This window comes from Sapajus apella, unplaced genomic scaffold (genome assembly GCF_009761245.1).
Source record: "Sapajus apella isolate SASKATOON/1434 unplaced genomic scaffold, GSC_monkey_1.0 scaffold1, whole genome shotgun sequence".
In the NCBI taxonomy this organism is placed as follows: Eukaryota; Metazoa; Chordata; class Mammalia; order Primates; family Cebidae; genus Sapajus; species Sapajus apella.
In genome coordinates this window covers 6,593,689-6,608,124 of record NW_022436941.1, presented here as the reverse complement: position 1 = coordinate 6,608,124, position 14,436 = coordinate 6,593,689, and the positions used below count along the sequence as shown (strand labels likewise).

General features: G+C 45.4%; 1 pseudogene; it reads left to right on the top strand.

Moving 5' to 3' along the window:
* Nucleotides 1-5,236: 5,236 nt before the first annotated feature.
* Nucleotides 5,237-6,082, top strand: LOC116532520 (annotated as a pseudogene).
* Nucleotides 6,083-14,436: the final 8,354 nt, after the last annotated feature.

Here is a 14,436-nt window from a genome sequence, read left to right as displayed (position 1 = left end):
CAGAGTGAAACACGTTTGCAAAAAAAAAAAAAAAAAAGTTAAAGTTAAAAAAAAAATTCCTGCAAACACTGCAGCCACAGATGTATGGGAGTCACACAGACCTGCTGTTGCCCGCTTGCTGCTAATGTCCTGTGTGATCTCGGATAAGTGGCTTCTCCTCGCTGATCCCCATCTCCCTTGTCTGTATAGTGGGGATTATAACAAGACCAACACATCACAGGATTTTTGTGAAAATCAATGATTTTAGTCACCAGAATGGCTAAACTTAAAAGAATAACAATACCAAGTATTAGCACGGAAGTGGAACAATCAGAGCTCTCATACATTGCTGGTGGGAGTGCAAATTGGCACACTTCAGAAAACTGGCAGTATCTACTAAAGCTAAACATACATATACTCAGTGCCCAGCAACTCCAATTCTGGATATATACTCAGCAGAAATAAGCGCTTATGTCCACCAAAAATATGTTTAAGAATGTTCATAGCAGCTTTATTCATAAGAGTCGAGAAAGAACAAATCTATTAACTATAAAATGAAAAAAATTGGCTGGGCGTGGTGGCTCACGCCTGTAATCCAAGCACTTTGGAGGCCAAGGTGGGCGGATCACCTGAGGTCGGGAGTTCAAGACCAGCCTGACCAACATGGTGAAACCCCGTCTTAAAAAAAAAAAAAAAATGAAAAAAATAGCTGTAGGGTATTCACTTAATGGAATATTAAACAGCAATGAAAAAGAACCTACGGATATACACATTGAGGATGAATCTCATGGACAATGCTGAACAGAAAAAGCTAAACACAAGAATATTGATCGTGTAAATACATTTAAACGAAGACCAAAAAAACCCCAGGCAATAATGAATCCACGGTGAGAGAAGAAAGAATGATTACCTTTGGCAGGTGACAAATATGGATGAGGGAAGTTTTGGAATGTTACATATTTCTTTTTTCTTCTGTTTTTTTGCAGTGGTGCAATCACTGCATTTGACCTCCCAGACTCAAGCAATCTTCCCACTGCAGCCACCCGAGTTGTTGAGACTACAGGTGCACACCACCACAATGGCTTTTTTTTTTTGAGCCGGAGTTTCACTCTTGTTGACCAGACTGGAGTGCAGTGGCACAATCTGGGATCACTCTACCCTCTCCATCTCCTGGGTTCAAGCGATTCTCCTGCCTCGGCCTCCCAAATAGCTGGGATGGCAGGTGCCTGCCACCACGCCCAGCTAATTTTTGTATTTTTAGTAGAGATGGGGTTTCACTATGTTGACCAGGCTGGTCTCAAACTCCTGACCTCAGGTAATCTACCCACCTCGGCCTCCCAAAGTGCTGGAATTACAGGTGTGAGCCACCATGCCTGGTCAACATTTTCTATCTTGATCCAGATGGTGGTTTCATGAGTGTATGCACATACAAAAATTCACTGAGCTATGATTATATTTATATATTTTACTGCATGTAAATCATAGCTCAGTAGAAAAGGGGGACAAAAGCCAGGTGTGGTGGTTCACACCTGTAATCCCAGCATTTGGGGAGGCTAGGATCTCAGCACTTTGGTGGGCAGATCACCTGAGGTCAGGAATTTGAGATCAGCCTGGACAACATGGTGAAACCCCATCTCTACAAAAATACAAAAAAAATTAGCTGGGCATGATGGCGGGTGCCTGTAATCCCAGCTACTTGGGAGGCTGTGGAGGGAGAATGGCTTGAACCCAGGAGGCAGAAGTTGCAGTGAGCTGAGATCGTGCCATTGCACTCCAGCTTGGGTGACAGAGCGAGACTCCATTTAAAAAAAAATAAAGTTGTTGGGGGTAGAAGGTGACAACATATGAATGCATGTAACATTCTTAACATGATGCCAGTGTCAATTCCTGAAGGAAGTTTGAGTCCCTGGAGCGTTTCCTTCACATGGCTGCCCAACCCTTCACAGCCAAGGCTGGAGGAATACAGGAGATGTCGGGTAGGAAGGTGAGGAATTTCTGCAACACCACAGGGAGGACTTATCTGCCCATGGCCCAAGAGTTCAACTAAGACCTTTGAGAAGGCTACAGAAAGCTACAGCTTCCTTTCCTCTATCGGAACCAGCCAGTGCAATACCTTCCTGGTGGACCATGGACCTGCCCTTGGGAAGCTGCTGTGGACTGACATCTACACCTAAGTGATGGAGGAAAACATTTCTTGACTCACATCTGTAACCCGCACCATCAGATGTCAGGAACCCTAGACTCCGTTGGGCCTAGGCTAGGTTCGAGGGTCTTGGCAAGCCAAAGTGGGCCTACCCATGAAGCAGGGACTGAACAGTGATACTTCCCAAATCATCATGCCTGTAAGCACAACCACTAACGTACCTGGAGTATGGGCCTGCCAGATTACCGAGCTAAGCTCTTTCTTTGTAACCTTTTAATCTCACAACAACCCTGGGAGGTAGTTACTATTATAATCTGCATTTTACAGGAGATATTCCAAGAATGACATGGGTTAAGTAATAGAGCCATAGAGCAAGAAAGTGGGGAGATGGGATTTGAACCTAGGTCTGGCTGACTCTCACAGATAAGTCTGACTTCATGGAGGAGCATGGGCTACACCCACCTCTCTTCAATGTGGAATGACTATGGGGTTACATGGTGCCCACCATGTGCTCAGAGTTGTCATGCTGGGCCCAGGCTAAGGCAGGGATGGGGACAGGATTGCTCTAGTCTGTCCTCCAGGTCAAGCCCCAAGAACTACCAGTACTGACTGGCTTTAGCCAGCAGATGGTGTCAGAGAGCCAGTTGGCTGTCCCAAGGGTGCATCTTCACTGAGCCTGCCCTCTTACAGGCTTGCCCTCTGGCCCCTCCAAAGGCTGCCCTCTCTCCCCTCCAGGATGAAGAGTCCTGTCCAGAAACCCAGTCTGGCCACCAGAAGCTGAATGCTAGTGCCGGTTAATCCCATGTCCACAGCATGACCATGGAAGTAGCCTCCAGCCATCTGGGCCACAGTGTCCCTCTGTGAAATGGAGAGTTTGACAGAGGCCTGTGAAATGCAGGACCTGGTAGCAGGGCCAGGAAGTCTCAGGAGCAGGGCGGTGCAGTACAATGCAGCAAGGACTTCTTCCCAGACGAGAAAACAATGGCAGGCATGACCTATCATCACCGACTATGTCTCTCTACTCTTCCGCCCAGAGGACCACAGCACCAATATGTCATCAGGACCAGCACACTGGAGCAAGGACTATTAGAAAGAAAGAGCAATTTAAAAACTCTGCAAAGCCCAGCCAGTCAGCCACCCATGGAGCTCCACGCAGGCCCTGAGTTGCTGAACATCCCAGGAGCTAGACTGGGATCATCAATGAGATAATCAAGTATAACCTGGGTATGTCCTACAGGTCGAGTGCCTGATTGCTGACTGCCCAGTCAGGAAGGCCTGTCTGCCAAGGGACCACTGAGTGGCAGGGAGCATCTCTGAGTCTAGGCCCAGAAATCTGCTGGTATAGACTATGCCAGTCAGCCATTCAATGAATATTTGTTTAGCACCCGCTCCCTATCATGTTGTAGACAGTGGTAAACAAGAGAAGGACTTTTGCCTTCAGGGAGCTTACCATCTAGTGGGTTTGATGTGATAAACACAAATAAGAAAATGTTAGGTGGATAAATACTGCGAAGAAAACAAAGCAGGGTTAGAAAGGGAGAGGAGGGCAATACATTTAACCAGAAACCTGCGTAATAAGGCCCCAGCCACAGAAAGAGATAAAAGAAGTGTCTCTAAGAATGAGCTTGGTATGTTCCAGGAACAGCATGGCTAACACGGTGGGATTAATGAATTGGGGGAGAGTGAGAACAGATGAGGGCAGAAGAGCAGGTAAGGACCAAATCATGAAGAGCCCTGTGAATGAAGAAAGTGAAATTTCATCCCGTTTTCTTTTTTTTGAGATGAAGTCTCGCTCTGTCACCCAGGCTAGAGTGCAGTGGTGCGATCTCAGCTCACCGCAACCTCCGGCTACGGGGTCAAGCGATTCTCCTGCCTCAGCTACCCGAGAAGCTGGGATTACAAGCGCCTGCCACCACGCCCGGCTAATATTTTGTATTTTTAGTAGAGATGGGGTTTCACCATGTTGGCCAGGCTGGTCTCAAACTCCTGACCTCAAGGGATTCATCTACCTCAGCCTCCCAAAGTGCTGGGATTACAGGTGTGAGCCACTGTGCCCAGACACTTAATTCCATTTTCATTAAGTGGTAACCTCGGGTGATGGAGGTTAAGCAGCATGTGGCAGGCAGATTCCCCTCTGCAGTATAGAAAGAGCGCTCTTGTGATTGAATGGATTGTAGTGCTTGGAAGAAGAGAAACAGCAAGACCTTTTAGAAGGCTTGGACTAGGACAGGGCCAGTAGAGATAAAGGAGAAAGACGTGCTAGTTCTCGACTTAATGACCACGATTGGGACCAGCAGACCGGTCGTAACACAGTTTGGTCGTAAGTTGAGTAGGCTATATGTACAGCTGAAATGGTGCACGCGGAGATGGTAGTGCTGCCGGAAGCTGGTCCGCACTGTCATACGCCCTGCTGGGCAACGTTTGCGCTGCCAGACGCGGAGCAGTCGTGGCTAGCGATTGCGGTCGTAAAGTCGAATGGTCGTAAGTTGCATAGGTCGTAAGTCGATCAATACCTGTATTTGGAAGTGTAGCTGATGGATCACATGTGGAGGATGAGAGAAACAGGTGTCAAGGATAACTGCATGAATGGTGGTACTATTTACTAAAATAGAAAACACCAGGATTTGGGGTGGAAGGTGTTTGGGAGATCAGGAATTGTTTGAGATGAGTGTTAGACATCTGAGTCATGTCAAGTAGGCAGTTGAATATATAACTGGAGTGTAGGGGAGAAGTTGGGCTAAGGATACAAATTGGGACTCTTTGGCATATAGACAGGGCTAGATGAGCTCACCTGTAAGAGGAGAGAAAAAGTGGTGTGAGCACTAAGCCTTGGGTCATTTCCATATTTAGAGGATGGGAAGAACTAGCAAAGGAGTCTGGAAAGCAGCAGTAAGAAAGCTAGGAGGGGCTGGGCGCCATGGCTTACACCTGTAATCCCAGCACTTTGGGAGGCCGAGGCAGGCGGATTGCTTGAACTCTAGAGTTCACAACCAGCCTGGGCAACACAGTGAGATCCAGTCTCTACAAAAAAATTAAAAATTGGCCAGAGGCAGAGCCCGGGACACCAAGACCTGGGGTCCTGGCAGCTGGGTGGCCCGAGGGCCCAGGGCGGGGATGCACGGCCGTGGGGTGGGAGCTGGCGTCTGCCAAAAAAACAACTTGCAGAGGCCAAGTATAAGGAGTGAGGGATGGTCCTGGCTGAGGACCAGCTACCCCATTGTCAAAGCAGTTGGATATGTTCAAGACCAACCTGGAGGAATTTGCCAGCAAGCACAAGCAGGAGATCCGGAAGACTTGTGAGTTCCGTATGCAGTTCCAGGACATGTGCAACCATTGGCATGGATCCTTTGGCCTCTGGAAAAGGATTTTGGTCTGAGATGCTGGACATGGGGGACTTTTATGAATTAGATGTCCAAATTATTGAAGTGTGCCTGGCGCTGAAGCATCAGAAGGGAGGTCTGATAATTCTGGAGGAACTACATCAACAGGTGTTGAAGGGAAGGGGCAAGTTCATCCAGGATGTTAGTCAAGACGACCTGATCAGGGCCATCAGGAAACTAAAGGCATTTGGGACTGGCGTATGCATCATCCCTGTGGGCGGCACTTACCTCATTCAGTCTGTTCCAGCTGAGCTCAATATGGATCACACCGTGGTGCTGCATCTGCCAGAGAAAAATGGCTACATGACTGTCAGTAAGATCAAAGCCAGTCTTAAATGGGAGACCAAGTAAGCGCGGCAAGTCCTGGAACACCTGCTGAAGGAAGGGCTGGCGTGGCTGGACTTGCCCCGGGGGAGGCCCACTGCTGGCTGCCAGGTCTCTTCACTGACCTCTACTCCCAGGAGATTATAGCTGAGGAGGCCAGAGAAGTCTTCCCCTGACTGCGTGGAAGGGCACACAGTAGCAGGCAGGGAGGAGGAGGAGGGACTACTGGCGAATAAACCTGGGCAGTTTTGTTTATTAAAAAATAGAAAAAAAAAATTAAAAATTAGTTGGTCATGGTAGCACACACCTATGGTCCCAAGTACTCTGGAGGCTGAAGTGGGAAGATCGCTTGAGTCTGGGAGGTCAAGGCCACTTTGAGATATAATCATGCCTCTGCACTCCAGCCTGGGAGAACCTGTCTCAAAAAAAAAAAAAAAAAAAAAAAAAAACAGAGGTAGGAAAATAAGCAAATGTAGTGTAATGGTAGGTAAGGAAAGAAACTATATCCGGGAAATTGTTTTAGTCAATCATTTCAAATGCTAAAAACAAAATTAAAGTCAGAAAAAATATCTACTGTACTTGGCAATGGGAAAATCACCTTGATAGAGCTGTAATTTTGGTGGGGTGGTATGTTGAGAAAAGTGTGACATGAGAAGGTAGACAGAGGACACAGCTCTTTCAAGGAATTTTGCTAAGAGCAGTATAGAAAAAGGGCAGGCACTTAAAGGGACTGTGACGTCAGAGTCTTTTTAGGATTGAAGATACAGAGCCATGTTGTATGCTGATAATCATCATCCAGTTAAAGAGGCCAAGGTTAGAGGTACAGCTGCAGAAAGATTGCTGGATGTTGGCTGGACTGGGTGACTCATGCCTGTAATCCCAGAACTTTGGGAGGCTGACGTGGGCGGATGACCTGAGGTCAGGAGTTCAAGACCAGCCTGGCCAACATGGTGAAAACATGTCTTTACTAAAAGTACAAAAAATTAGCCAGGCGTGGTGGTGCATGCCTGTAGTCCCCGCTACTCAGGAGGCTAAGGCAGGAGAATCACTCAAACCCAGGAGGCAGACGTTGCAGTGAGCCGAGATCATGGCCGTATACCCCAGCCTGGGCAACAAGTGCAGAACTCCATCTCATAAATAAATAAATAAATAAAAGCTTGCTGGATGTGATGGCAGGAAGAAGAGAGAGACGCTATCAATTGTGCCCTGAAGTTTTAATGTAGGCAAGGTTATCAGTGTTCTAGAGTCCGGGGAGGAGATGGCAATTTCAGAAGAGACTGACTGTGTTAATCAGTCCTTTCGAAGCCCAAGAATCTCAGCAAGTGTAGAGGACTGTGTGGCAGTAACTATGGCCCGTCTGACATTTGTGTGAGTCCCACCAGTACAGCTGTGTCCATTCCTCTAGTCATGTTCTGCTGCTCAGGTGTAGGCAGCAGACTCTGGTCAGAACAGCTCAGCATGGGCTATAGCAGTTTTCCAACCAGGAGCTTCCCCATGACTGCCCTGGGTGGCAGAAATCTCTAAGGTTAACAGGTCATATGGAGTGCTTTTCTACAAACTATACTTCAGCATTCTCTTTCAAAACAAGTGATTTGTCACCTTGTGATAAGCAGCATCTAATGCAGATTGGTGAGAAAGAATAACTCCTTCTCATCCTTTAGGTCTCAGCTCCGTTACCTCCTCAGAGACCACCAGCCTAAATAGTACATTAAATTTATATTAAAAGTTATTTTAAACATTTAACAGCCACCACATCAAGACACACTATTGCTATCAGCCAGAGAAATTGTCAAAGTTCACAAACTTGAGTTGGGCAGTATGAGCACCTTTTGACTAAAAAGGTACCTCCTGTTACCCTCTTGCCTCCTATCCTGCATTTTTCTTCAGTGTACACTATTCCTATTAGAGTTTTCTATTTATCTCTTTTGGATGTTCCCTTCACAAGGGCAATTTGTCTTGTACACTACTCTTTTCATTTTGTGCCTAATAACACCTGGCACGTAACAGGTGCACAGTAAGTAGCTGCTGAATACCACTCAGCTCAGCTGGTGCCTGGTGGTAGCTTACTTACCCCATGGAAGTTACTCAAATACCATGGCAACATCTTTTCTTGCCCTCACTTGCTGTGCTCTCCCAGACGGCAGCTGCCCCTTACTACATACACTGTGGCTGAGACTCTTGCTAGACTCGCACCCCTCAACACACACCTGCCTTGCTTCACCCCTTTTTTCCTATTTTTATCAATTTAATCCTGTTCTCCCTCTTAGATCTTTGCCTTTTTGTCCTTTGCCTTGAGACTTAAGAAGCCTTGGAATCCTCACGGATAAACAAGAGCACATAGTACAAGGCCTAGAACCTTGGGAGTTGGGGGTCTCAGTCACAGACTTTTTTTTTTTTTGAGATGGAGTTTTGCTCTTGTTGCCCAGGCTGGAGGGCAATGGCACAATCTCTGCTCACTGCAACCTCCACCTCCTGGGTTCAAGCAATTCTCCTGCCTCAGCCTCCCGAGTAGCTGGGATTATAGGTGCCTGCCGCCAGGCCCGGCTTATTTATTTTTTGTATTTTTAATAGAGACAGGGTTTCACCATGTTGGCCAGGCTTGCTGTCAAACTCCCGAACTTAGGTGATCCACCCACCTCGGCCTCCTATAGTGCTGAGATTACAGTCGTGAGCCACCCTGCCCGGCCTCAGTCATAGACTTTTAATGCAAAGACTGGTTCCTGTGGACCCAAGACTGCAGTCCAGGCAGCAGATAGTCTTAGAGCTCAGGTCTGAGTAAATTCATCCAGTTACCACTTCCCCCACCAAGATCCAGCTGAGAGGCAAAGTACAGCCTGGATTTTGTCTGGTTAATGATGGCGGGAAAGGCTCTTTCTATACCTATTAACATATAGGCACAGAACTCACATTGTGACCAACTGTTCTGGTTTGAAAGCTCTGCTTCCCGGAAAACCTTCAAGTCCTAAGCAATCCGGTCAACCTATATTGGAGCTATGCCTAACCACAGCCACACATTAACAAGCTGGTGAATTTACTTAGTTTTGCCTCCTGTTTAACTACTTCAGGAACGCATCATACTTCCACCAACTCAGTACTGTTACTTGTAAAATAAAAGCTCACACTGGTTAATACCCAAGATGCTAAATGAAAATATGCAATGTACAGAAATGGTGTCTGTTACCATTTGTTTTAAAAGGGCAAGGAGTATTGCCCCAGAGGAGCAATTCAATACAAATGATCATGAAGGAAGACTAGAGCACAACCACCCTACACACAGCACACTTGCTGATATGACTGTGAAAACATCCACAACCATTAGTCGTAACCGCCTCAGGCCAATAAGGATGGAGGAGAAACTTTTTTGTATTCATCTCTATTGCTTTACTATAAGTTGTATTTTATAATAATAAAAGTAGAAAAAGTCGGTTTTTTAGAAAGAATGAGCATTCATACAGATTAGGGATGGGCAGTGTTTATAGGGTCAAGTCTTCCATATCAGAATTTGCTATCTGGCCATCAGGACACCAGACAAGAAAGTAAGTTGGTCTTGGCTTCTGGCTGCTCTCAGATTACAAGCTAAGGGTCTTCAGAAGGAGGGGAAGATAGGTGATGACAGGCTAGCATGACACTTCTTTTTTTTTTTTCTCCATCTGAGTCTGCTTGCTAGGGAAGACATTTCATTCATTACTACAACTGTCAGCCTAAAGAGCTGACTAGTTTCCAGCAATTTTGTACAAAATCCCAGAAGTTTATAAAACAGTCTAAAAAACTTATGTCATTCCTCAACTACAAGAAAACCCACAATTCAGTCAGGCATTCAGATGAAATATGGAGGAATTATGTCACTTTGATGAACTTTTAAAAGTTGGGGATGGGTGTTCCACTTCATATATACCTTCTGGTTTTCCTCTAGTGTATTTGTTAATCTGGGTCCACTGTGAAAATTCCTTTATCTTCAAGAGTAATTGTTAGGCTGTGATGGTTAAGCTGAACCTCACCTAACTCCCCTTCAAACTCTCAAATGAATGCCCTTGAGACACAAAGGTCATTCCATGAACTGAGAATGCTGTAACCAGGTTACTTGACTTGGCCAACACTCTAAAGGCCCAGTATGCAAGCCTTCCTCACCACACTCCCCAAAGAGCCCATGACACACCTAGCTTCCTGAATACGGCTGAGCCACACATCTAAACCTTAAAGCTGTGTACACTCTTGCCCACACTTTAAACACCATTAATAAGAATTTCAGCAAAGGCAAGTGAAACCTAATGCTTCCTGAAAATCAGGAACTCTGCGGTCAGAATGCCTGAATAGCAGAATCTCCTCTGCCCTTCTCAACAGAGTTGAGAAGACTCAAGAAAATAATCCATGTTAACATGCTTGGCACATGGAAATGCTCAGTGCTAGACAATATTCACCATCAGCTATTTCTGTCATTTCAAAGATTGAACGTTCAGTATCTATACTCTCCTAGTCACTCTGAATTCAACTCAACCCTTTACAGCAATTATTTCAGCATTGAGTGCACTGGAAATCCAAAGCTGGTTCAGGATATGTCAGCTATTGCCTTTTTCAGGACTGCAACGTCAAATTGATGTATTTCAGAAGCCATGACTCACTTACTCTGTACTCTTTTAACATACCAAATGCTGTAGGCCATCTGCCACTCAGGTTGATAGCAGAAATGTCTAACTGCTGTCAAAAGGTGGTTTAAGCAAACACATTTTGAAAATCCAAAAGATGTCTACTCATATTCCCAGCCCTACTTTAAAAATCCTGGCTTCTCATTTCTAGAGTATGGTTTTTTTCCTAGGATCTGTGGTGAAGCTAGAAAAACCCAAAGACCAATAAAGCAATCACTAATATACTAAATAAACCCAGAGCCAAGGCTAAAATTAAGGGCAAAAACTGGTGTGGTGGCAACAGGCCAAGAGACCATACCAGGTCGCACATGACCTGGATCCTTCCAGAGGCTGTGAAAGCCATACTGCTATCCCAAAAATCTTGACTCCTGTTTTTTTTTTTTTAGACAGAGTTTCGTTCTTGTCGCCCAGGCTGGAGTGCAATGGCATGATCTCAGCTCACTGCAACCTCCACCTCCCAGTTTCAAGTGATTCTCCTGTCTCAGCCTCCCAAGTAGCTGGGATTACAGGCCCATGTCACCATGCCAGCTAATTTGTGTATTTTTATTAGAGACAGGGTTTCATCACATTGGTCGGGCTGGTCTCGAACTCCTGACCTCAGGTGACCTGCCCACCTCCACCTCCCAAAATGCTGGGATTACAAGTCATGCACTCGGCCCCTGACTCATATTTAAATTGCCTATCTCCCTAGCAGATTTACCCTACAACCAGTTCCAGTGTAGCTCTGAGGAGGAAGCGGTGAGCTAGGTCTTGGGTTTGTCTTTGCATTCTAATCTTAGTCACAGATCATTGAAAAGATTAAAATTAAAATGGTACTTTTAAGAATTTCGACCAAGGTAGAGATGAATGTGGTTCTGGAAAACAAAGAATGTTCAAGACCAAATACATTATACAGCTTCTGCTCCTGCTCCTTTGCCTGCTGCATGCAACACACACCCAAGACCTTCACTGCAAAGGGACTTATGTTGAAAGCTGAACTCAACAGCAAGAGCACATCACAGATGTTACATCTGGTTTATTTCACCACACCATGCAACCTACTTCCTGACACATTTGGACATACCTGACCTTAAAGCTGTCCCTTGACCAGGCCTGCCAAACCTACTACTAGCTCTTGCTCCTATCCCCAGGTTCCAATGTAGTTCTAGAACTGCAAAAACCCTGATGATAAGTCTCCTTGCATATCAGAAGTTATGCTAAGCCTTGAGGTAGAGGTACTCAACAGCTTTGGGCATTTCTCATAGCTTTAATGAGAGCCTTCACTGTGATCTTCCTAGTGTTTTACGGAGCAAGAAACACTCTTAACTTCCTTTCCTATCACCACAATTCTGGCCTTTACCACCAGATATTTCACTTGCTGGTGGCTACAGCCTACCACCGTACCAAGAAAGAACAGCTAAATTTTTTATTGGTTGGAAACACGCACACACACACACACACACACATATATATTTTTTGAGACAGTCTTGCTCTGTCACCTAGGCTGGAGTGCAGTGGTCTAATCTTGACTCACTGCAACCTCTGCCTTCCAGGTTCAAGCGATTCTCTTGCCTCAGCTTCCTGACTAGCTGGTATTACAGTTAAGTGTCATCACACTCAGCCAATTTTTGTATTTTTAGTGGGGACAGGGTTTCACCATGTTGGTCAGGCTCATCTTAAACTCCTGACCTCAAGTGATCCACCTGCCTCGGCCTCCCAAAGTGTTGGGATTACAGGCGTGAGCCACTGAGTCCAGTGGGAAGAACACATTAAAGTCCTTCCCAGGGACAACAGTGAATGATTGAGGACATTGTACACCATGACTGAGGCTATCTCAAGATAGATTCCCAAGGGACCCAAGTAGTAAAATTAGCCAGGAGCAGTGGTTTGCTGTGTTAGCAGCATTGTAGGCAGAGTAAACAAAGTCCTAGCTACTTCTCCCAAGCCTGTTGAGGATACAAACCAGTCATCCCTCACTATTCTTGGGAGACTGGATCCGGGACACCTCACGTGGATATTCAAGTCCGGAAGTCAGTCCCCTTTATTAGTGGGTTCTGCATTCAAGAACACTGCATTTTTGGCCGGGCATGGTGGCTCGTGCCTGTAATCCCAGCCTTTGGGAGGCAGAGGCAGGTGGATACCTGAGGTTGGGAGTTTCAGACCAGCCTGGCCAACATGGTGAAACCCCATCTCTACCAAATATACAAAATTAGCTGGGCGTAGTAACACACACCTGTAATCTCAGCTACTTAGGAGGCAGAGGTTCAAGAGATTGCATCAGTGCACTCCAACCTGGGTGACAGAGAGTCTGTCTCGGGGGGTATGGGGGAGAACACTGCATTTTAAATCCAAGGTTAGTTGAATCCGTTGATGCCAACCCCGTGGATGCTTAAGGCTGGCTGTACTTTATGGATTACTCATAATACCTAAAACAATGAAATTGCCATTGCCATGTAAATAGTTGTTACACTGTATTAGTGGTTTTGTTTTTTTAAAATAAGATGAAGTCTTGCTCTGTTGCCCAGGCTGGAGTGTAGTGGCTCAATCTTGGCTCACTGCCACCTCTACCTCCCAGGTTCAAGCTATTCTCCTGCCTCAGCCTCCCGAGTAGCTGGGATTATACGCGTGCGTGACACCTGGCTAATTTTTGCATTTTAGTAGAGACATGGTTTCACTATGTTGGCCAGACTGGTCTCACACTCCTGACGTCAAGTGATCCGCCCGCCTCAGCCTTCCAGTGCTGGGATTTCAGGTGTGAACCACCACGCCTGGCCACTGTATTGGTTTTTATTGGTTCCTTTTCCCCCAAACTATTTTCAGTCCACGATTGGCTGAATCCTTAGATGCGGAACCCTTGAATATGGAACGGAGGGCTGGCTGTAATTAAATTCAACCTCAGACATGAGGGTTTGTACTTTTCCTTAAAAAAGTATATGACCTTTTCCGGAATTCACTCATTAGCTGTATTTCCTCTTTCACTCTTGGAAAATAATAATTCTGGTCCAGGCATGACATCAAACTGGGGTCTGTTGCCTGTATTTCACTTACGTGGTTGTCACTTATCGCTCTGTAGGTTCAACTTTTAAACAATTCAAACACAATCCACATTTTTCTCCCCTCAGATTTATATACCAGCTGGTAAAAATACATTTCAATCTATTTACAGGACAGCACTGCCTACAAGCCAACAATGCTGTTAGCAACATCCCATTTTTGTCTAGACAATAGTACTTGTGCAATTTTATATAATAAAAAGTAGAAATAAAATATACTTATATTCCTAAAATTTAACTTAAACTATAATTGGATAAAAAAAAAAAATCACCAGGAACGCCCAAAATAATACATCTACAACCTTCATAGGGCTATTTGCTAAAACAGATGCATAATTGTGAAGGCAAAAAAAATCTAAATTTAAAAAAGTTTATGAAGACTAGAAATACGTCAAAAGAATGTGTAAGGACAGCTGGGCAAGGTGGCTCATGCCTGTAACCCCAGCATTTTGGGAAGCTGAGGCAGGTGGATCACAAGGTCAGGAGATGAAGACCATCCTGGTTAATACGGTGAAATTCCATCTCTACTAAAAATAGAAAACATTAGCTGGGTGTGGCGGCACACGCCTGTAATCCCAGCTGCTCAGGAGGCTGATACTGGAGAACAGCTTGAACCCAGGAGACGGAGGTTAAAGTGAGCCGAGATTGGCCATTGTAATCCAGCCTGGGCAACAGAGCCAGACTCCACCTCAAAAAAAAAAAAAAGGTGACAGCAGATTAAGGCTTTAATGAAAAACCGCTTTAGCTCACGAGCCAAAACCTATTTCAAAACAAACAAGCCTTACTGTTACTGAACTATATGCCTATTTCTAAGAACACATTAACCATACATTTATACTCAACAGTTAAGTCACCGAGTCACATGGCACATTTTAATTCCTTACCAACATCCATGAACCACCACCCACCACCACGTATCTCAATTTCCTTGTTTG